At 39.5% G+C, this 25058-nt stretch overlaps 1 long non-coding RNA gene across 3 annotated transcripts in view; it reads right to left on the bottom strand.

Moving 5' to 3' along the window:
* Positions 1-377: 377 nt before the first annotated feature.
* Positions 378-25058, bottom strand: part of LOC308656605 — a 176456-nt gene continuing 151775 nt past the window's right edge. Inside the window, exons 2-5 of one of the 3 annotated variants that reach the window (XR_014023757.1) lie at positions 17973-18062; positions 15379-15484; positions 15012-15191; positions 378-1048 (exon numbers count right to left, since the gene is read on the bottom strand). This is a non-coding gene — a long non-coding RNA (uncharacterized lncRNA). The remainder of the gene's footprint in view (positions 1049-15011; positions 15192-15378; positions 15485-17972; positions 18063-25058) is intronic. The other 2 variants (XR_014023756.1, XR_014023758.1) reach the window with 2 other exon arrangements.

Below are 25058 nucleotides of genomic sequence, written 5' to 3'. Positions count from 1 at the left end.
CTGGTGTTGTGCATTTCATAATTCTGCATTAAGAAACTTCTAATCCTATGGACTTGCTTTTAATAGAAACCAGATACTTTTGAGGTTTTTATCTCCCAGGACTCTCCCTTCATCATCAGAAAACTCCCTACATAAAGAAAGAAAGTCAGGTATTAGAGTCTGAGCAATAGACTGGGGTCATCAATGGCGAGATGGCTTTAAGACTTAGGAGACTGGATTTTTCAAAGCCAAGTGGGGGTAAAAAAAACCTAGCCCATATTTTCTTTTGTATATTCTCTAGGCAGAAATAATATAAGACATTTTTTTGAGAGAGAGAGAGAGATAATTTTTTAATATTTATTTTTTTAGTTTTCAGCGGACACAACATCTTTGTATGTGGTGCTGAGGATCGAACCTGGGCCGCACGCATGCCAGGCAAGCGCGCTACCGCTTGAGCCACATCCCCAGCCCCATTATAAGACATTTATATTGTTATTTTTCATGCTATGTGAACCAACTATTGTACCTTGAGTGAAATTTAGACATGTCCCCCATTGAACATGTGTTGAATACAAATCTATGATTCTTTCCTAGTCTGTTCTCCCAGAAGCAGACCCTGAGGAAAACATTTGAATACAAATGGATGATTTGCGTCATGCAGACAATAATGTAAGTAAATGGAAGAGAAAGGGAAGGAGGGTGGTTAATAAGTTAGCTATCCCTGATAGGATAGCTTAATGTCCTGTTATTTAGAGCTGGACATACTGGATAGTGTGGTTGTGTTTCCAGTAAGAAAAAAAGATGCAAAACTGGCAGCCAGGAGGTACAAAGTATGTGGAAAGGGCACCTTTATATTTCCAGCCCAAATATCTAGAGAACTGCAGTTGAAATCTTGCAGTAAAAGGGAGAGTCTTACTTCAAAATCATCATGTCCATTGGCGAGACCCCTAGCATCCAGAAGAGGCTGATTCCCTTCTGAGAGAGATTCAGGTCCTTACATGGATGAAAACGCTTTTCTTCAGACAGTAGTAGCAGCAGCAGCAGCAACAACAATAGTCATATATATGTCCTAAGGAAACACATATAGTAGGAATGTCAGGGATTCTTATGAAGACAGGAAATTCAACCCCAGAGTGTGGCTGATTGGGTAAGTCACAACTTAGTGAAGCCTAGTGTAAAGTGACTGGGCTTTCATAGTAGAAAAACATTGGAATTCCAGCTCTTGCACTAATTAACACAAGTTATTCTGGCTTTCTGAGCCTCAGTTTTCTTCGCTGTCCAGTAAGAATCAGTATGGTTATTTAAATTGCAGGCTTCTTGGCAGAATTTGGAAACTCTGCAACTGTAACATGCCCATTGCAGCTTGTAGGAATGCCATCAACATAAATCAAGGACCACGAGGACTTTTGAAGCAGAAGCATCGCCTTGGAACTCTCCCAGGTGCTGAGCTCTACCCTGCTTGTATCACCTTAGATAAACTTTGTTTATACAAACCACCATGTGCAAGCCCCACCAGCTCAGGCAGATCTGACCTAGGGTGCAGGCTACTTTTTGCTCTTATGCTGGGACCATCTCTGGTAGAATCTGGCAGATCCTATAGGAAATTGATTCAGATGCAACATCCTGTAGGGAAAATAGTGGAGCAGCTTTGGATCCAGACACATCTGGCTTTGTTACTTCCCATTCTGCTATTCAACAAATAATTATCTAGTACCTATTTCATCCAAACCATTATATTAATGCTTCATGACCTTGGAAAAATCCAGGAATTCTTTATAGGCAGGGCTTTGGAGAAGGAAAATAGAGAAAATGCAAGGGCTGTCCCTTTTTGGAATATGGTAATGGCTTCCCCTCTGAGATTAGCAGGGGCATGAAGGTAGAAGAAAAAAAATGTGCTCTTGCTCTTAGGTGCCCGTTCTATGTGAGGTTGAGGCTTCTTTTGGCTGGATTATGGTGTTTCTCTAACACTGTCTGGCCACTGGTTCCCTTTTAGTAGGCAAAAATCATTTCCAAGTTGTGGTTTTACGTGGGGTGCTTTTCTTGGTTATCCAAAGGATTCTTATGGGGCCTTCTCCAAGAAGCATCCCAACTAGAAATTACTGGCTCACATTTGACCACTTCTTTTCCCATCAAAGCTTCACTGAGGGTATCCTGGTCATGGTCTGTTGCTTCTAGGGTACCCCTACTTACTAAGTATCCTGCCACAGTGATGCCATCAAGACAGCTCAAGCCCCGCCCCTCCCTGAGGAAGGGGAATTCACCTGTCCTTGCTGATGGCTCTCTGGCCTCCTGCTCCACCACCATTCTCCCCCTTCTCCACACCCTTGCAGCAGGGGGCACTCTGCTGATTCATTGTGTAAGCAACTTCCAGAGGAGCAGCTCCCAGCTTAGTGGAAGGGGCACTAGTTGAGCATATTCAACCTTTAGGAGCACTTTTATTGGGTCCTTGCCCCTGTAGCTCAGGAAGGGGAAAGCACCTCATTCAGGCAAAGGGAGAGGTTAGCATTTCCCTGAAGTGTGATGCCAATTCTTTCCCTTAGTCCTCCTCTACTTTGGAATTGGGAAGGACACTAATGATGTCCTCTTGGAAAGCTTCTAGCTCCCAAATTTGGCACTTTTTTTTTTTTTACCCACAGTGGGTGCAAGACACAAGCATTTTGTTCTCATCTTCATGTCTTAGCAATAACTCTGAAAACCAAGAAAAGTCTCACTTAGTACCTAACACTTGATCATTAAATCAAACTTTGATGTGTTTCCCACATTTACCATTTCACCTGATTCTTTTTTTTTTTTTTTTTAGTGAGAGAGGAGAGAGAGTGAGAGAGGAGAGAGGAGAGAGAGTGAGAGAGAGAGAATTTTTAATATTTATTTTTTAGTTCTCGGCGGACACAACATCTTTGTTGGTATGTGGTGCTGAGGATTGAACCCGGGCCGCACGCATGCCAGGCGAGCGCGCTACCACTTGAGCCACATCCCCAGCCCTCACCTGATTCTTAAAATAAGTAAGTTTTAAGGCCAACATGAGCCCCAGTCTATAGAGGGGGAAACAGACTTAAGGAAGATATGTAACTTGCACAAAACATGAATACTAAATGTGGATTTGAAGACAGAAACCAGGTCTCTTGACTCTCCTTTTAGTGCTATTGTGTGATGGCAGGTTCACCTATAAGCACTTTCAAAGCAAAGACCATATATATCTACCTACCTACCTACCTACCTATCTACCTACCTATCTTTCTATGTTGACAAAAATAGCTTGCATTCTGAAATTACCAACCACATGAAAGACAAAGAAAGCAACTTATTTCTGGACTCTCACATTCAATATCACACTCAAAAGGGACATTAAAAGCTAACTAATCCCATTCTCCATCTGGTAGTTGAATCTCATCTCCAAGACCACTTTTCTCTACAATGGAGCTCTTTAGTCCTTTAAAACCTATGATCAAGCTCTACACATTCTCTTCTGTCAGTTAAATAATTTCTGTTAATACAATGGTTCCACACAGGACATATTCTTGAATCAAGTGGCTCAAATCTCAGTTTATTAACAGCAGCAGAATTATTTGCCAAACGCGGCATTAATTCTCTTGCCCTCATGCTCTTCTTTGATTCTTACAAGAAACCTATGGTGAAGGCATTGCGATTATTACCTCTATCTCAAAGAGACTTACTAGTTAAATTACTTTTCCAGAGTTACATAGTGAAAAAAAATAGCATCATATTTTGAACTCATGACTGTCTGATTCCAGAGCCTGAGGTTTTACACATGACAGCTCTCAAACATGATCCCTTGTTTGTGGTCTGACCAGGACAGCGGACACTGGAGACATGAACCCCCTCATTCTAGAATACTACACTTGGGTCTGCCTACCATCTAGGAAAACATTCTTGTCTGTAATGAAAAACAGATTCTTTCTTCTCCGTACTGTCCCGAAAATATAGCTTTGTGGCATTCTCCGTTTTCATGTGTGGTTCTCTCGCAGACACTCCTATTCCATGAAGATGCTGGTTTTAAGAAACCAGTACACATATCTCTCACCATTGAGATCTAACAAGGGGAGTGAAATGTGAATACAGCAAAGTAATTGGCTGTGGCTTCTGTCATAAAGGAAGGCTGCTTCTGAGATGGGAACTCATGTTGTCCTGAGTAAAGCTGAAACAGGAGATGTCTCTGTGCCTTTACCACTCCTGGTGATCCTGTACCCACAAGATATTTCTCCAGAGGGCTGCTACAACGTCAGGACACATTCTGGGACCTGTAGACTTTCTGGCTGTAATATCATTTGCTTATTGAACCGGGAGGGACTTTAGAGAATTCATCTAAACTGATTCTTCACCACATAGACCTTGAGGCACTCAAAAGAGCTGTCACTCACCCAGCGTCATGCAGCAACTTATTGATAAACATAGCTACAGCTCTCTGATCTGCAGGCTTGAATTCCTATCACTCAATAACACTTCAAGTATCAACAATTTGACAGTTTAGACCCATGAGGCAGAGTAAGGAACCTCATTTACTGAGCACCTACTTCACGAAATGATCATGCATTTAAAACTCTTTGAGTGGGCTGGGGATGTGGCTCAAGCGGTAGCGTGCTCGCCTGGCATGCGTGCGGCCCGGGTTCGATCCTCAGCACCACATACAAACACAGATGTTGTGTCCGCCGAGACCTAAAAATAAATATTAAAAATTCTCCCCCTCTCTCCCCACCTCCCTCCCTCCCTCCCTCCCTCTCTCTCTCTCTCTCTCTCTCTCTCTCTCTCTCTCTCTCTCTCTCTCTCTCTTAAAAAAAAAGTTAAAAAAAAACTTTTTGAGCATTAACACTACATTAAAGGAAGATATCTTCATTTCATAGATGAGAAAATTAAGGCTCAGAAATCTTAAGTCATTTGTGCACATAGCAGGAATGTAGCATTTAAAACCAGACATCTCCAACTCCTTTCCTTCTCTCTTCTCCCTTCCTCTCCCTTTCTCTCCATTTCTTCCCCTGTTCTTTCTCTGTGTCTGCAGCAGCCCTTTCCTAGTAAATGGAACCATCATTTACACAGTGACTCAAAACACTGACTCAAGTCCTCCCTTCTCTTCAAATCTCACATTGAAGCAAGTTCCAAGTTGTGTACATTCTACCACCTAAAAATCTACCCACTTCTTTTTCTCCTACTGTCACTACCTTCAGTCATGATGTAACCCTTTACCCCCTGAACCACCATAGAGGCCTTGGAATTGAACTTCCTATTTCCACTCCCTACAATAGAGCTTGAGTGATCTTTTGATCTAATATCACACCTTGACCTAGACTCACCAATGTCTTCCCCATCACCTTTGAGATAAAATCCCAAATAAGTATTCATGAAACCCTCTGAGAGCTGGTGTTCCTGAGACCCTGTTAGGCCACCCTTTTCCCTGTGTTCTCTAGGCTGCCTACCAGTCTTCCTACATGCTTAGAGATATTTCGCCTGGCCCACAATCAGACTTCAGATTTAAGTCTGAATTTTACCTGTACAGGTTCACCTTCTTCTGGAACCTTCTAACTCTGTTGCACCCTCCCTTTAATACAGTTCCCTGGGACCCTTTATTTAACCTTTTGTCTCAGCTTATTTTTCATGTCCTTGTGAAACATATGCTCTGTGAGGAGCAGGATGTAACTCAAGAACTCTGATCTTCCTAGACCAAAGTTTAATGCCTGGCACTTGGTGGGCACAGAGTTAAGAAATAGTGAATCAATGAATTGAATGAATTAAAGGGTTAATTCTTCGGGGTGGGGATATAGCTCAGTTGGTAGAGTGCTTGCCTCATATGCACAAGGCTCTGGGTCCAATCCCCAGCACCACACACACAAAAAAAATCAATCAGTCAATGAATCAATCAATAAAGGGTTAACTCTCAACTGAGAATAGAGCAATGCGTGGAAGCTCACACTTCTGCTACAGACAGCCTCTCATCCATATCCTTTCAGGTCACTACACTTGGGAAACAGAGAATCCAGGTATGAAGTGTCATTTGTTTTATGTTATTTAATACTTTTCTGCCTTCCCCAAATGAATAGGATCACTGTAAACAATAGATGATGGGGAGTGGGTTTGAGGATTCATTAGCACTCGTTAACATGATGAATCTAATCATTGCATGCAACATATTGCCCACATTTATTCCTTTCCATTGCCAAATATTAAATGTGAGTTGGCTTAACTTCCTACTAATGGTCCTCCTTCAATGATAAATAACCAACAGGCCAGCACATGTGTCTGAGTGTTGGCAGCAATATTTATATATAAACACAATGTGCCTAGATGTAGCGACTTAGAGCAAGCAGAGTTCTTGAAGGGACTCTGGGAATCATTAAACACACCCCTCCTACTTCACAGATGTGAACACCAGTCTTTGAGGTCAAGAGGGTAGATTAAGAACATGTTAACATTACTGCTTCCACAGTTCAAACTCATAGAAATTCTAAATAAAATCTTTTTAAAAATATATCACCCAACCGCAAAGCAGGGACAAGATATCTCCTATGCCAAAAAATTTAGAGAAAACCCAGTGGAAGCTGAAGCTGAATTTCTCCTGAGGGGATTAAACCCAACTTAAGTTACCAAGACTGAAGTTTCAGTGCTCACTTTGGATAGGAGAAGATCGGATTCCAAGGCTCAGATCAGTATAGGAAGCTGGAGTGAGGACCCCTGCATGGATTTACCAGTTTGAATGGGTTTTCCATTCTCAACAAAGAAGCTGGAAAACTCCAACTAGGCCACATTCAGAGAAAGCCTAGGCACCATGGGTGAGGATGGAAACACAGCATGAAATGGGAATTCTAAAACTGAGTCTTACCAGATCTAAAAGCCGTTGCTTATCAATGTTGGAAAACCAAAAGTTTAGAAACATGGAGACCAATTTAGAGGGAATGGACTCTGTAGTATCTGGTAAAATACATTGTAGACTTCAAACAGAACTCAGATGCTCCACTAGGGAATTTTGAATCCTGAACAGCCTTTGTAAAGACTTGGAGAAGAGGGTCAAGGAGACCCCCTACAGGCTCTTGGTTTAGCTGGAAGTGTAGGAATATCATGCAGATTGCCACCAGGGAGTTACACTGCCTGAAGTGCTAGGGTGGGTAGTTCTATGGAGCAGAAACCAGCAACCCATGGCCCATAGGCTATTATTGTACTGAAAACAGTAAATACCAAGTTTCTTATATTTATAAAGGAAAGTAAAGAAAAGAGAACTATGTAATAGAGACATTATACGGCTTGCGAAGGTTAAAGTGTTTCTTAAGTGGTCCTTTTCTGACAATGTTTAATCCCTGCTCGGAAGGATAGTTGGGAGGCACAAGGAAAACCCCACCTCTGCTGTCTGTTGATGCTCTTGCATCTTCCTACAGCAGCTGTGGTTGGATACTAAAAGCTTCTTTTTCTTTTCTACTTTCCAAATCTTATGGAAGTGAGTCTCAATGTCAAAATCTACCCAAGGAATCTGGGAAGTGAATTCTCATACATCACTCTCATAGAATTCAGAAAGGGCAGGTACTATACAGAGGTAACAATAAGGTGTGAAAGACCACACCTGATGTGAACTTGGGAGAAAAACCTACATGAAGAAATTTACACAGAAGATGAGCCTATAAAGGAAAATTCCAAAACATGTCAATGCCTGTAAAAAGCATCATAAATCTCCCCAAATGTATAACGATTTAGAGCTAATAATGTGATCCAAAAAGAAATTTAATATGAACTACTTAAAATATTCAAAGAATTAAAGGAAAGAAAGAAATAATGGGAAAAGGAGATTTTTTAAGTAGATATTTTAAAAATGAAGAAACCACTAAAATACCACATCACACTCACTTTATTATCTATGTAGCTTCACTAAAAGAGAACAAAAGAAAATGAATCTATTAGATAGGAGTATTTTTAAGAAATAAATGTGAGAAAAATAAAAAATGACAAATTTGATAAATATAAATAAGTATTAATATATTATAAGGACAATAAGAATAACAATATTCTTATGATTGTTTTACATAAGCTAGAATTATGAAATTAGACAGAAATATCATGGTGTAGGTTATCAGCAGAATGATATTAGAATGAGCCATGGTACACATCTCTTTTGAAGGTAGGATATAGAGATTGATTAACTTTAGTGAACATTGGAAATTTGAAATTTAGATGTGCTAAAAATTTAAGGATAATTATTAAAACAACAGTTTTATAAAGTTTCTAAGTACATTATTGGATAGCATGAATATGAAGTCTAACATCATTCCAATAGAAGGCAACAAAATAGAAATATCATAAGATTCAAGAGGCCAAAAAGGAACTCTGGTAAAGCCGATATCATACAGCTTGTTCAGGACTGGTCAGGACCAAAATCCAGAAGATATGATTCCCAACTCATTGCTGTTATTTACACTAAATTGTCTCTCTCCATACACTACTATTGATTCTTGTTAAGGAGCCATGTCAATCCCACTGCCAAATTTTTGTCTTCCCATAAAAAATATGATGCAATTTGATGGCATAGTAATTTTTAAAAAGTACCTTGTATTTGAATATACATGGTTTAAAATTCCAGCTATATCACCACTAACTGAGTCACTGGATAAGATATTTCGCTTCTCTATTTCAAGTACATCATTGGTTGAATTAAAATTATAATAGCAATTTCACAGAGTTAATGTAAACATCCAATTATTCAATGTAGGTTAAACACAAATAAACAATATGGTTTAATTCATGATGCTTAGAACATGTTCAGTGAATGCAGCTGGAATAAATGGAAGAGGAATTTCCAAAAATAGGAAGAAGGATGTCATTGCTGGAACGGTATCATTGAACTTCATCTCCAAGGAATGTAGCAAAACCTTTAACCAAACTAATAATAATTATAAAAGTTGATGATAAAGTGAGAAGTGAAGACCAGGAGAAAGTTGAGTAGCATAGCACAAAATGAGTTAAGAAGACCTCAGAATTTAAGTCTAAAGATGCTTCAGGGGCTCACTCTAGAGACATGGAAATGGGTCTGATGTCTTCACAGAAGTTGGCCCACAGGCCAATGCCTGTTTTGGTAAATGATTTTAATGTAACCCAGCCACACCTATTTGCTTGCATATCATCTGTGACTACTTTGGCACCACAATAGCAGAGTTAAGTAGTTGCATCATAGATCAAGTTTCCAGCAAAGCCTAAAACATTCACTATCTAGCTTTTCTAGAAAAAGTTGACGAATCCCTGGCTTAAAGGAATATGCATACTCAGATGATCTCTATCTTTCTTTAAATAATAAGGTCAACTTATGCTTTTTAGCCAGAGCAATCCATCAGGTAATGGGATCAATCAAATGAGCCCTGATCTCTGCCAAACTACTCATTACAGTGCCTTCAACTTCCTTGTTTGGTTCCATCTATTGATGGCCTATCTTCTTTCCTCCAGCTTCAGATGTTTTAGTTATGAACTTTTTCCTCCTTAAAAGAGAAAAAGTTGAGAGAGAAGGGAAAGCATATGGAAATGGTAGGAGACCTTCAATGATACATAAAATTATAAGAGGTTATGAGGGGCAAGGGGGAGGGAAAAAAGGGAGAGAATTGAACAACAGCAGGGGAGGTAGAGAGGGAAGATGGGAGGGGAGGGGAGGGGAGGGGGGATAGTAGGGGATAGGAAAGGTAGCAGAATACAACAGTCACTAATATGGCATTATGTAAAAATGTGAATATGTAACAGATGTGATTCTGCAATCTGTATTTGGGGTGAAAATGGGAGTTCAAAACCCAATTTGAGTCAAATGTATGAAAGATGATATATCATGAGCTATGTAATGTTTTAAATAATCAATAAAAAAAAAGAGAAAAAGTTTATTTGGGCTCATATTTTCAGAGATTTGGTCCATAGTCGGCTATCTCCATAGCTCTGGACCCTCCATGAGGCAGAATGTCATGGTGAAAAGGCATGGCAGAAAAATAGCAGCTCTGAACATGGCAATCAGAAAACAGAGAGTGCTCCACTCACCAGGGACAAGATATAAACTCCAAAGTCACGCCCAGGGACCTACTTCTTCCAGTCACATCCCACCTGTTTACAGTTACCACCCAGTTAATCCATACCAGTGAATTAATCCACTAATTTAGTTAAAGCTCTCATAATTTAATAATTTCACCTCCGAACATTCTTGCATTGTCTCACACATGAGATCTTGGGGAACATTTCATATCTAAACCATAATATTCCACTGCTGCTCTCTAAAGGCTCATGACCATCTCATAATACAAAATACACTGAGTCACTTCTAAGAGCCCCTGTAGTCTTTACCATCCCAGTACTGCCCAACAGTATAGGTCCAACATCTCACGAGACTCAGGACAAACTTTAAGTTGTGAGAGTAAGATCAAAAATAAATTGCTCATATCTAATACATAATGATACAGAGCAAGCATTTCAATTCTACCAGGAATAAAAAGGGGCATAGAAAGAAGGGATGAGGTCAATGCAAGACCAAAATCTAGTTAGTCGAAGAAGTCCTATAGTTCCATGGCCAGCTTCTGGGGCATATGGCATCAAGATGCTCTCTCCAAGGGGCTTCATTGGCTCCACTCCTATGTCTTACCGGTTGCAGCCAACATGGCCTCTCTCTTGGCTTGTCCCTGCTCAGTTCCCGCATTCATTAATCTTGGGAGTCTCCACTGCAGCTTCAGCCTCCTTCTCACATCTTTATGCATTGCCCTACAGGGCCTGCCTGAAGGGATTTCAACCCTGCTAAACTTTGCCTGGTCTCTCAATTCTTCCTTTGAAATCTTGGTAGGAGCCTCTATGACCCCCTAACTCCAGGTCCTGTGTTCCTGCAGAAGCAACACAATGTGTTTTATGACAAAGTCTGCTACTATCTCAAGTAGTAGCCAAACTTCCTGGGACCACAGTTGCAACAGCTTCCAGGTGCCTTTGTGGCTCAGCCCAGTGAAACAAATACCTTTTTAGGTCACCCTGTGCAAGCAGAGTTCTCACACCATGGTCTTGTCTCAAAGGGATTTTTTTTTACTTTTACACTCTTCAGTCTGAGATATGTATGGTCTTGCCAAATTTTGAGATAGCCTTCAATCATCTTTCCTATTGTCTCTGTGAAAAATACTTAGCATCTCTTTAATGGTTGTAATGTCTTTAACAACAACAACTTAGCTCCAGTTTTACTTGCACTTTTCAGATCAAACTGCAAGTTTTTCAAATCTTTCTTCTTTGCTTTCTTCTCTGATTATCGTAGTAAACTTGGCTAAAAGGAATATTGTGCTGCCTTGAAATTTCCTCTGCCAGATTAATTATTCAATCGTCTTCAAACTCAGCTTCACAGAAACTCTCAGGACATGGGCAAAATTTCAAAAATTTTCTTGGCCACAATGTAACACAAATTGCCTCTAGTCAAATTTCTAGTAGAGTACTACTCCTTTGAAACTCCATGAGTCCAGTCTTTATTGTCCACAGTTATATGGGAATTCTGGTCTCTGAGTTCCCACCAGAACCACCCATAAATTCCACTTACATCATTCTAAAGGTCAGAATAATCTAATCATTTCACTTCTGACCATCCTTGTATTGTCTCACACATGAGCTTTTCGAGGATACCCTATACCTAAACCATACCTGTCCCTAATTTCTGATGTGGGCTTACCGTTTGAAACTGAGAGTTGAGCCTGACTCCATGGTTTAGTCTTCAGGTCATCCTAAGACTCATTGTTTTCCCCACTATCTTTTTGTCCTGGCTGCTTTGTGTAAATGCCCTGTATCACCAGATCTAGTGCTCCACAAGAGAAGAGAACAGAACCCTTTTCAGAGCAAGGATCATGTCTCCCCCCGCCACCTCTTTCCATAGTTCCTGCCAACATTTTAGAACTTGAGAAAAACTTTGAAATAAACATCATGTGAAGAGAGGAAAATCCTAGAATTTATAGAGAACATACTGAACAAAAACAAGGAGGCAGGAAGGAGGGCAATATCTGTAAGCTGGTTTCACAGGAGCCAGTTAGTAGTAGGAAATTGGCAAAAGGTGAGATAGTATCAGTGGGAAGTATCCAGATCGTGCAGCGCCATGTGCGTATGGTAAGACATTCAGATTTGAACTTGAAGGATACTGAAAGATTGAGGATCACAACTGGGACACACTGTATGCTACTTCAATGTACGATGCTTTCAAGGTAGAGAGATAAAAGGTGTCATGGATGGAGAAACAAAAGAGAAATCTGAGGATCATGTCATCCATTCCCCAACTTGCTAGATATTGTAGTGCAGAGAGAGGACCCTGTATGCTCTACACCTTGTATTCATTTATCTCATCATCCCTGCAACTCACCATTGGCCTGGCAAACACCAACCTCTGCTCATTTAATTAAGCTATGGAACAAAACAAACACGCTTTCCTTTTCTTTTTCAGCTCCCTAGTAATAACAAACCCATGTACCAAGGATGAAAGCAATGGCAAATATAAGGCAATGTTTTGAAAATTCCTAAAAGTGAAAGAATCACAGTGAGACAGGCTCATGTGTCAGGGCTGCCACACACGCTGGGTCTGAGGGAAACGACCTTCCCATAAGACCTTTGTCCAGACAAGGAGGCTGGAATACCCTACAGCATTGAAGCCACTCCAGTGTTCTGGGGAAGATCAAGTTCAGATAAAGTACTGGCACTCTAAAAGCCTTGTGGTTTGTGTCAAGGAATGGACAGCAGTAAATGGCTGCATGAGGCTCAGCAGGAGGTCAGGCCGACACAGGATGGCAATGGTTTGTGCTTTCCAAGGTGGTTTCCATTTCTTCAGCCTCAACTGATTTCTGCTATTTTCCTTCCTTCCTTCCTTCCTTCCTTCCTTCCTTCCTTCCTTCCTTCCTAACACCATTTCCAGGACTCTATGTTTTGATCCAACTCTCCCTAAGAAGTAATGGGATGTACTGGAATAAATATAAAACTTAGAATAGGAAAACAGTATGTTGGTCTTCACATTGCTGCTTGATGATCTGAAGATATTAAACTCTGGATTGGGGCTGTGACTCACTAGTAGAGCACTTAACGAATTAAATTTAATTATTTAATTTAATTATTAAATTAAACTCTTTAGGCTGTAGGGTTTTTTAACCGATAAGACAAAGATAATATTATCTATATTAGAATGGAATTATGATATCAAAATAAAATTATCTAATCAATGAAAAAAATAAAGTATTGTGGTTAAAGGGGAATACTTTCTGTTCTGGCCCTTATTATCTTTAAACTATAGTTACTTTACTATAATTGAGGAAAATATTAAGGATAATAATATCTACCCAATAGTGTTGTTTTTAAGACTAAATTGAAGATAATAATACCTACTCAATTAGTGTTGTTTTTAAGACTAAAATAAATAATTGCTGCAAATTGCTCAGCAAGGCACCTGCTACTTTGTTAGCATTCAACACCACATGTGCATTCTTTAATCTTCAGGGTGAACATTGCTATTAACCCCCTTAAAGATATTTATACTGAGGCATAACTTGCCTAGGATAATACTAGTCGAATCTAATTGACTATAAAGACCTTAATAAAAAATAATACACTTACATTGGGCACGGTGGCGCACACCTGTGATCCCAGCAACTTGGGAGGCTGAGACAGAAGGATCACAAGTTCAAAACCAGCCTCAGCAAAAGAGAGGTGCTAAGCAACTCAGTGAGACCTTGTCTCTAAATAAAATATAAATAGGGCTGGGGAATTGGCTCAGTGGTTGTGTGCCCCTGAGTTCAATCCCTGATACCCACTCCAAAAAATACACTTATTACCTCTGTATTACATGTCATTCAAAGGTCTGCTGGTACTCTTGAAACATTTAAGGTGCCTGAAACCTTAACTATTTTTATGTGTTAGTTTTCTTTTTTTTATGTGTAAAGAAACATACTACCATCTCTGATGTACTCTGCTTTAGGTAAGGTTCAAGAGCCATTTTTCAAGTGAATTAGTGTTATTTTTCATGGTAATACACAAAATGGGATTTTATTTTTACCCTAAAGACTGAGAATGTATTTTATTTTTTTAATTTTTAATGCAGCATCTGATGCAAAGATGGTGTATATTTTGGAGAGATTTTAGTAGAAGTAATTTTATATCATGTGTGCTTTTTTATGGTACACCAGGGTTTAGAGGGAGCAATGAATCTGGAGTGCAGGAACTGAGAGTTTAGGTTCAGTGCTGCGACCTTGTGTACACCCAGACCATTGCCAGGCCTCAGTTTCTCCATTACCTGAGAACACTGAGTGATAGGACTCCTGACATCCATTTCAATCCTAAAAACACGTGAACTATTTTGCCCACAATGTCAGTATCTTTTATGATGATGATGTTAATAGAAGAAATTCACTTAACTGGGCACTTAAAAGCCTTCATTTGATAGCACTAATGTGGGCTCATATACTCTGGTACTTGGCTTGCAGCAAAGTGTTAGTCTAAACTTACAGCTCCCTCAAATCACATTACTTCTCTGTATTAGGCTGAACCCTAACACTTAAAGTTTGAAGTTTTTATGATTTTGGCGAGCGTTGACATCCTGTTTTCTAAAGAGAAAGGGCTTTTTAAAAATTCACGTCTCTGCAAATCTACTCTTTCTCTCTCAAAATCATATTTTGATGAGTTAAGTACAAATGAATAAAAAAAACATACAGATTTCATTTTCATTGAAACTCACATGGGATAAAGTGGGAAGAGTGAAGAGAATGGGGAAGAGCGAAATCCATCGAACTGAAAAAACTAGGCATCATTTTCTGAAACAACTGCCACCGAGGGGTGTATTTAATTTGCAGTCCTTCTGATAGCTCAAGGACTCACGTCCCCAAAGGTTAGACTGTTGAATACAGCATGATGAAGGGAAAAGAACAGAGGCTCTGGAAGCAGACCAGTCTGGAACTTAGGCTGCTTGTGCTACCTGTGTGCATCAGTTACCTCTGGAGCTGCATTTTGCAGATGGGAATGACAATACCTCTAGCATGCCATTATTCTGCGTTTTGTTATAAAGCATAAAATTCCTAACAGCATACCTAGAACAAAGTGGTGCCTAGTCTTCTAGTCTCATTTCTGCAGCATTAGATGCCTAATTTCATTGCCATCAGAGAATGGGTTTCTGGTGAGCTGTCTCACGTTAGGCATCTGTGAATGTCCTTCATCAGTTCCATCTTCTTCCCATCCTTCAGTCCTAAGTTCTGTGAAAAGTCATCAACCTGAAAAAAATAATTGTAATGTGAGCTTTATAATTACTATATGCCTGAACACAATATGGACACAAAAATAGGTTACATCTGGTGTTAGGGAAAAATAAGGAGAGAAGGAAATCTCCATTTTCTCTTTGGTTTATGGTCAGGGAAAGTTCCTCGCAGGGTCCTTTCTAAACTGCTCTTGGCCACTCACCCTTAGTCCTGCCCCAGGTCTCCAGTGGTTTCTCAGGGCCAGGTATCTGTCCAGTGGTTTCCAGGGTTACCTTCTGTTCCTGTTTCTCTCAAGGCATTTGGGTCTACTGGAAAGAAAGAATTAGTTAAGGTCAAGACTCCTCCCCGTCTACTCCAAGGCCTGACCCTGGATTTGTCCTTTTCTTTTTTAGGTTGTATAGATTTTTTTAAATTGATTTTTTTAAAAAAATAAATGACAGCAGAATGCATTACAATACTTATTACATATATGCAGCACAATTTTTCATATCTCTGGTTGTATATAAAGTATGTTGACATCAATTCGTGTCTTCATACATGTACTTGGATAATGATATCTATCACAAGAAAGGAGGAGGCTGGGGGTTAGCAAAGATGGTGGAATGTGAATCTGTCCTTTTTTATGTAATAGTTAATCCTACCCACTCTCCCCCTTGCCCTCAGATGCTACTGCTGCTGCTGCTTTTGGTCCTGAGAGGTTAAGTGAGCGGCAGATTAAAGCTCACTTTTTAAAACATTGCAAACTGTCGACCAAATTGCCTTTCAAGGACCACTCTTTCTCAAGTTCTAGGTCACATGCATATGTATGTAATCTGCGGCTTGTTGTCTCTTTCTTTAAAATGTGTTATAAGCCACGCTCACCTAAGTGCTAGGCCCCACACATCTGAAACCCTGCCTTAGGATGGTGGGTGTAAACCCCCAACTTTCTGACTTTTCTAGAGGTGCAAAGGATCAAAGGAGAATTACCTCCCAACTGACCTAATGCCAAATGTCATCAGCATGAATCTGGATATAATTAAGTTTCCCAGGCATGAGGTTTAGGGGACCTAAACCATAGCAATCAAGCCATAGCAATCACCCACTCATTTCATGAGTCTCTACTATGTACCACCACAGTATCAAACGCTTTGCCAATCAATCAGCTTCCACAATCATCTCAACAGTTCTTAAGCTATATATTTTATCTCTATAGTACACTTGAGGAAGTAGAAACACAGAGGGATGAAGTAAATTGTCCCAGGTCACACTCTTCATTCAAAGTCAGGACTGCACACCAGGTTTCTCAGGCTTTAAAGCATGTGCTCTTCCCACTGAGGGAGGAAGGTGGGACACTGATTAGCTACCTATGGGTGGGCAGCAGATTAGAAAGCCAGTGAGGAAGGCAGGAAGTGGAAGTCAAGAGTCTGAGCACGGGAAGCAGGGCGGAAGCTCAGGGTCAGCAATGGGGAGACTTGCCGCAGTCTGGCTGGGCACAAATCACGAGCCACTCAAGCAGGAACAAACTTTATTTCCGAACTCCCACAGCACTCCACGCACACTCCCCAGGAACTCTCCCGAACACCACCCACTTGGCTCCTCCAGGAACACACCACACACCAACTGGAACTCCCTCTCACCGGAACTTCACCAACCAACAGGAACTCCCCAGGAAATCTCTGGAGAACTCCAAAGTAGCGGGCGCCCGAGGCAGCAGGGGCTGCCCTACTGATACAGCTTAATTTAATTATCATCATCTTAATGGCTCACCTCTCAACCATTACTTCTGGCAAAATGCCAGGGGCCATTCGGACACCCTGTGGCTCTCAACAGAGACTGATGGGCATGTTCATATAGAGGGGACTCCAGGAGTTATGCCAAGCAGCATCCTTGTCTAAGACTGCCAAGTGAGGCCACCAATCACAGGGAAAGACTGTGAGCTCAGTTCCAAAACTGAGCTCAATTACCAGGATGAATCAATGGCTCAATGACTTCTGGCCTAGGACCATCCTACCATCCTAAATAAATCTCTGCTCACCTGAGCAGTATGACAAATAACAACAAAAAATCTAATTTTTAAACTGTCATTATTAACATCATTAATAATAGAATATTATTGTGAATATCATGGATTGGCTCCTACTACACGACAGGCACTAGAGTAAGCACTTTGTATGAAACTACTTAACTCTCATGATAAATAAAATCAACATCTCTGTCCCTTAAGAGGTTGTAGAAAATTGGAGCACTTGGTGTAGTTAGTTGGTAATAGCAGGAGGATTTGTTTGGAGAGTTCTGAGAAGCACATTATGAAGGTGTGAATATGAAAACAGAGCAGCTCGAATAACTGAAAACAAACAACAACAATAACAACAAGCTGTGAAAAGTTTTGCTTTACTTCCTCCCTGAAAGAGAAAAGTCCATTCAGTGATGATACACAGTAAGGGCTTTTACCTAATTCAGAGTCTTCTGCATATAAGTAATAACTCTAAGATGCTTGATTTTCTGAATCTAAAACAATTAGCTCCACTTCATGCTGTCTAACAATCCAAATTCCTCTCATTCCATTATACCAATAAATGGAGCAGAGTATGTGAGATCTCACCATCACTCAAATGAAGTTTAAAGCTCAGGCTGTTGTTCAAACATGATGTCTAGCTTGTCTTCATACAAGGACTGGCCAACTTTTGCTCATCCTTAAAATACAACTTAGAAGTCATTTTCTCAGAGAAGTCACCTGTTCAGAACAAACCACCCATTTTACGGTGCCCCTTTCACGCACTATCAGTGTGGCCATGGCCACACCTGGGACTCACCTACCATACTATTCACCATGTTCTGTTGACACTGGTTCCTCAAGGCAGGGACTGCCTTCTCTTTTTCATCTCTCAGTTCCCAGCGGTGGCTCATCTACAATGGGGGAAGGGGTGAACTAGTATTCTTTATTAGGAACCAAGCTTCATTTCCCTGTTAATCAAGATTATGTACCAGAAAGGTGATCAGTTAGCATTACATCCAGAAGACTATCCCAGAACCAGCTGCTAGAACCAAGGATTGAATTAGTTCCAAGGCTGTGTTATTTTTAGTAAAGCAAATTCCTTAAGTGTTTTTAATTGGTGAAATTGATGGTAGGTTTATTATCGTGATTAATGTTAGAGTATCTTCATGATGAAATGCCTAAGAATTGGCTGAAATATTTTGCAGATTTTCCCACATTCTTAATTTTCACTCTCTCTACTCTGGCATAACATGATGTAAGATTTTAGTGAGGTCTACAGCCTATTAAGAATGGTGCCATAGACTTTACTCCTAAATGTTTCTAATCATGGTTAAAAGGAATTCTGGATGACTATGGTGACTGTAAGGGTCCCTAAACCCGGTCTCTGTGAAGTTTCTATGTCTACCTTGGGGTCATCTTTTTATTAAAAATGGCATTTATAGCACATGATAAGATAAACAGCTGGAACTTTATCAACGTTAGAAAACTCATGTGTAAACTCTTCACTGTCAGCTTGCTAAAGATACACTGGATTTGTCTTATAAGAAATGTTTATATGTATGAAAGAGTTTGGCTGAGATCAGCTTTCAGAACAACCTTTTGGCAAGGTTATAAGGGAGCAGCCAGTGATTTCCCAACCCAAACACTTTGACTCTAGTGTTTTTTTTTTGTTGTTGTTGTTGTTGTTGTTGTTGTTGTTTGTTTGTTTTTACCAAAGACATTACAAAATCTGTGTCTGACCCAATTGGATTAAGTCAGTTTCTAACACATGACCTCAGCATCTTGCTGAGGTTAGTAACCAAGACAATTTACACATATGAAGTAAGGTTTCTGTAAGGAGAAATAAATGTTTATCCAAAGTGCATGGGAGCAAATTAGTGCCCCTCCCACTGAAAAATTGCCAGATTGTTTTAAACACAATCCAGCTCTGTCTGCTGAGGATTTTTACACTTGTTAATGCGGAACTCCTATTGCCTTTATGAGTAACAGATTCAAGGGAATAAAAGTGGACTTCCCTCCAAAATCCGGTCTCTTATTATATACGTGGGCTTTTATTCCCTGTTGTTTTACCAAAAGTGCGTTGCTAAGTATCACACACTAAATTCCCTCCTCCTCCCCACAAAAGACTCTGTGTTCAGAACTTTTAGTTGCAAATAATAGATTCCACACTAGCTAATTTCAGCTAAAAGACTTTTATGGAAATCATATTATACATCTGAAAGTTCAATGCTCAAGTGCAGTCAATGAAGATTTCCTGCCATGCCATAAGTATTACCCATAGGACTTCTAGTGCACTGAGTCCCAAAGTTTAATATGCACCCAGATCCAGGATCTGGATGATACTGATTCTGATTCTATTGGTCTAGGGTATGTCTGAACATCTTCATTTCTAATAAACCCTAGGCTGATGCCGGTACTGCTGCTCCTTGAACCACAAATGCAGAATTCTCATTGCCACTGCTGCCACCTGCCAAAGAGCATCCAAGATACTAAAACTGGAGTCCAGAACTTCTGCTTCAACTTCCCCTGAGGAACCAAACAACTCTCCATTTTTCCTGTCCAAAAGATTCAATCACCCTATTGGGCTTCCTTCTCCCATTGTCTTTTTTTTTTTTTTCCTTCTAAAAACCTGTTTAAGTGTGTTAGCTTGACACACCTTAGTCAAACACTGCTTCTTGGTCCAAGAATGTTTAAGAAACACTGGTCTTAGATTTCTAGTAAGTGTAGGAAGGCACCCTACAAAGGGGATGATGTAGCTATTGAATGATCTAATCTACAGAACTTTGTAACAATACTGACAACATCAAGAAAAATGTATAATGGCTAACATCCATTGAAAGTTGACTATATACCATTCTTTATGATGTTACTGTTTTTATTAATTAAATTTATTTTAAATGATACTTAAACATAAAATTATATCAATTAATGGGGTATTATGTGATCTTACAATAAGTTTATATATTATGTAAGGTTTAAATTTGTTTGAACATATCTATCTCAAACATTTATCATTTCTTTATGATGAAAACATTCAAGATCCATCTTTTTGGCTTATTGAGATATCCTGTACATAGCAGTTACCTATATTACCCTCCTGTGCCAACAGCACACCAGAACATCCTACTTTAAACTGTCAGTATCTATCAGCCTTTCCTTTCACCCCATTCTCTGGTACCCACCACTCTGCTCTCAACTTCTAGGAGATCAACATGTTTGCTTCCATTATCTATCAATATACACACAAAACCTAGGAAGTAGGCATTATTATTATTAGCCATTTTACAGATTAGAAGAGACAGGACAATTAGCCAGTTTGCTCAGGGGCACACAGATGGTAAATGATAAAGACAGAATTTGAATATGGAGAACCAACACCAAGCCCACACTTAGTACTGCCTCAAATGAGACTTAGAGGTGGACAATTCAGAGTACTTCATAATCTCCGAAAAGCCCTACTATAGAGAACCTTGTTTGACTTTGCCTCACATCGTATTTCCCAAATGTATTAGACATGAAAACTTTTTTTTGTCAAGTAATACTTATTAGCATTGAGCAGAAAATGTTCCACAAAACAAACTTTGGAAAATGTAGTCTTAAATATTCTCTTGGCTGTAGACAGAGCTTGGTTTAGGATTTTAAGCCAGATGGACCTTTTGCTGTCACCTGATACCCTGGGTAGGAAGGTCTCGAATTCTGGTGTGAGTCAGAACCCCTGGATTTCTGATTCAATAGGTCTGCAGAATTTTCCTTCCTTCCAAGTTCCCAAACAATACTAAAGGTGCCAAAGAACCACAATTTGAGAGAACTGGTGACTTGGATGTTGGACAAGTCACTGTCCATTTCTGAGCTTTGATTTCCTTATGTGTAAAATCAGAACAATAATGTCTAGTTTGTAGAGTCAGTCATCATTAGCAAATACTTGCGAATGTCTCCTATGTGCATGTATAAGCATTCAGTGCAAGGATACAGTGTAATTATTTTCCATTAATATATACAGATGTAGATAGATAAAAAAAAGATGTAGTATTTCCAACCAGACTGTTAAAATCCAAGGGGTCTTCATGCCTTACAACACGTTTCCAAATATCTACTTAATGCTTGCTATGTGCAAAGGCATCATAGTGTATTTTTTATTCCCACAAAGTTCATCATAAAGTCTCAGAAAATTAGCATTGCACACTCAACTCACTTAATGAAATTTTGAGCCCTTATTAGGTGCAAATTGCTAAAGGTTATGAGATAAATAAAAATATTGTCCTTTTAAAATAGAGGGCTCCTTGGAAACAGAGACAATGTAGACTTCACATCTGAATCCCTTGTAATAACACAGTATCTAGCACAGTGGAGAAATTCAATACAATTCTGAAAAATAGATAAGTAAAATAATGTTTTAGAATAGCTCACAGACAACTGACTGAAATAATGGTGGCAAGAAATTCACCTAGAGTTCTGTTATATCCTAGAGGAGAGAGTCTGTTTAAGGAGAAGAGGTGCTCACACAAATAGGTAAGGCAGGTGAATCCAGTGTGGAAATGGGAGATAATTTTTCCTTTGAAGAATAGGGAAAGAGAAGCCCATAAATGGAAAAGCAGCTACAATGTTCTTGCAGAATATAAGCATGAGTTGTCATCAAAAGATAATAGGAACTAAAGGTGGTAGCCAAGAGTGGGTAAAAATAAAGTCAAGAATATAGGCAGGTGGGTACCTGTTTAGAAAGGTATAGATTATATGCAAAGGGATGCAAATTGCATTCTAGACCAAAGGCTACATATTAGGACGCCTATATTACCTTTGCCAGGCCAGGTTTCAAATAATTTAAAATGACTTGCAAAAATTTTAAATTGTGATATTTTACACTTGAATTCAGAATTTTTTGGCATATCTTGAAAAATTAGAAGAAATCTGGCAATACTGCACCCATATTCCTCACAGCCTCCATGGTTAGGGCTAAGGAGATGTTGACCCTTGAGTGGGGTAAGCATATTTGTTCCCTACACATGGTCTTTATTTTAGATTCCTTCATTCTTTCCTTCATTCCTCATGCAGCAGACATTCCTGTGTGTCTACCTTGTGTCAAACACTTTCCTGGGCGTTGAGGACACAGATGCATAGATGTGTCAAGGGTCCCCTGCATCATGAAGAAGGTGAGCCCATAAATACATGAGTTCACCGGAGCTTTGCCAGAGCTCTCCACTGATAAGGTAGGAGAAGTCAGATGAGCCTGGCAAAGACCTTGGAAAGCTTCCCAAAGATGGGGAGGTGTAAGCAGATTTGTAAAAATTGAATTACAATGCTTCTCCTGAAAAAAAAAATAAATAGGTGAATGGGTTTTTCAAAGGATGAGCCATGGTGAATAGGCCTTTAATGTAGAGGGAACTGGTAAAATTCTGCATGGGTTGACAAAAGGCAAATAATGATGGATGCAGGGAAACAAGGAGACGTGAGACCAAATTGGCAGGGAAGGGTTAGGTCATTAAAGATATCAGATGTCATTATAAGGAATATGTACTTTCTTCCAAAGAATACCAGGTATAGACTTTCAGTGCCTATTAATGGTAACTCCAAAACCCTAAAAATTCTAAAACCTCTAAAACATTTTAACCTTAAGAATATTTTCTTTGGTATGAACTAGTCATCAAAATGTATTTCAAAACATTTTTTTGATAAGTTCATGGATGTGTATAAAGAAGAAAATTATATTTTGTCTTTCTAGGGTCCTAGGATACACTTGCATGTCATGCAATGATGGAGACTTATTCTAAGGAATACATTGTTGGGTGAATTTGTCATTGTGTGAACGATGTGGAGCATACTTACTCACCCCTTGCTGGCACAGTCCATTACTCCACTGGAAGACCTCCTTTAGCTGGCCATGCGACATTGTTGATCCCTGCTTTTTGCAATGCCTTTCACAAAATTCCTGTTTCCAGTGATTTTCATTATATATATAGAATTGCAGTGCCCGAGGGGAAATATTTTAGTTTTAAGACAACACACAATTTCTTTTAACATTCTGATTGAAATTACCCAGTTAAGAGCACGGTGCTCTTTGGGACAAGTAACCAATCAGAAAAAGAAACTCTGTTAATTATTTTGGACTATGTTCAGGGGTGGAGAAGTTAGAGAGTTAGAGGTGAGATGGAGAAGAGAGATTAATTATACTGGAAATGAGTCACAAATTATCCCTGCACAGTGGCTAGGATTGGGTTCCAAAATTTAGAGATCTGCAGGAAACATAAGCAGGCTGTCTGCCGGAACAAAACTCCTGGATGGAAAAGTTTCTTTCCTTCTGCGTCTGGTTTTTCTCACTTCTTTCTTTCTTTTTTTTTTTTTTCCACTGAGTAGCATTTGAGTGAATTTAGAGGAAATTGTTACACCAAAATGTATCAGGGACAAATGTGTAGAATAAGCACAGAACTTAAACTACTAAAGAGCACTGAGCACTGTCAGGAAAGCTGTGAGCGTCAATCTATCTTCTAGGAAATCCTCCTTTACCCAGCATGCCAGCTATCATCTGGTCTCATTATTCAAGGATTCTATATTTGCAAATTTGCCTATTCACTTAAATGTGTTTGTAACCCCCAAGTGAATACATGTGGTGTGTTCACAAAAACTCAAAAGACATGTGCAGGGCAGCAAAAATTGGAGAGGTTCAACATGTCCAAAACCCAGTTGAAGTAGAATGAGGAGAAGCTCTGATTTCTTGTTTTACCTCCATACTGTGGACGGTGTCCTTTTCATGGCATATTAGTGCCATGTTTTTCACATGTTTGTGCTTTCCTTTGGTGATTTTGCTTTTACAATTGTCCCCAAATAATATTTTCCTAGTGTTTCTACATGAAAGAAACCTGTCAATGTGCCCCATGGAGAAAATTTGGTCAGAGTACCATAGGTCCTGAGTTCAATTATTAACAAATCAATACTGTACATGAAAGGTGTCTTTAGGTAGAGAGCAAGGCCATGAATTGATTGGTTGATGAAGGTGTTGTGACCAGAGGCTCATGGGAATCTAACCCTATATTTCCCCTGGGAATAATTTTGAGTATTTGTTAATTTGGTGTTCACAAGAGCTTTATAGAACTTAGCACCGCAAATAACAAGAACTGATTGTAAGGCATTGCCACCTCAAAAGTTTCCATCCCAAAGAGATTTTCTCTGACTTCTGTTTTTAAAGTAGTATAACCCTTTTCCAAAGGTACCACCATCCTTTTTGTTGGTTTTCAATTCATGACACTAGTCACCTTCTTCCTTAGTATTGTTTGTTGGTTGGTTTACTGTCTGCCTCTCTCCTCTAGAATATAAATTCATGGGGGCTTGATACTCTAAGCTCAGCAGCTACAATAGTGAAGGGTACAAAGTAGGCACATGAAGAAAGAAAAATACATGAATGAATGAATGGATGAATGATTGAGAAAATAAATACAACCAACAAGGCTTCCCGGAAGAGGAGTAAGTTTGTTTTCTCCTCTTGGCGAAAACAAGTATCTTGGTGACTACTGTACTTTAGCCAAAATATGTGTTTTCTTTGTGTTTCATTCATAGAATAAAAGGATGGGTTCTTATCATTTTGTGGATCATGTTCTACTTTGAAAATAAGAGAAAAATCTTTACTAAGAAGTAATTCAATTTTATGCACAACATTTTACCTCTATTTTCAAGAGATTCGTAGAACCCCACCAATAGTATGGAACCTCATTTTCAGAAATGATAGCCTTGGATTAGGAAGAGGACCTTGGTTCTCTTTTAACTCTTAATAGCCACATTCTTATTCATTTGTTAATGGAAGAAGAATCTCCTGAGAACCTATCACATCCATGGCATTGGGTCAGCTGATATGGAAGAAAACAGGAGACACCATAAAAACTAAGGTTTGCCTTTTAGCCCCAATGGTCTAGGAGGACCAT

This window comes from Spermophilus citellus (genome assembly GCF_964194105.1).
Source record: "Spermophilus citellus genome assembly, chromosome: 9".
NCBI lineage: Eukaryota > Metazoa > Chordata > Mammalia > Rodentia > Sciuridae > Spermophilus > Spermophilus citellus.
The sequence above is the reverse complement of the archived record's forward strand: the minus strand, read 5'-3'. Positions and strand labels throughout refer to the sequence as shown.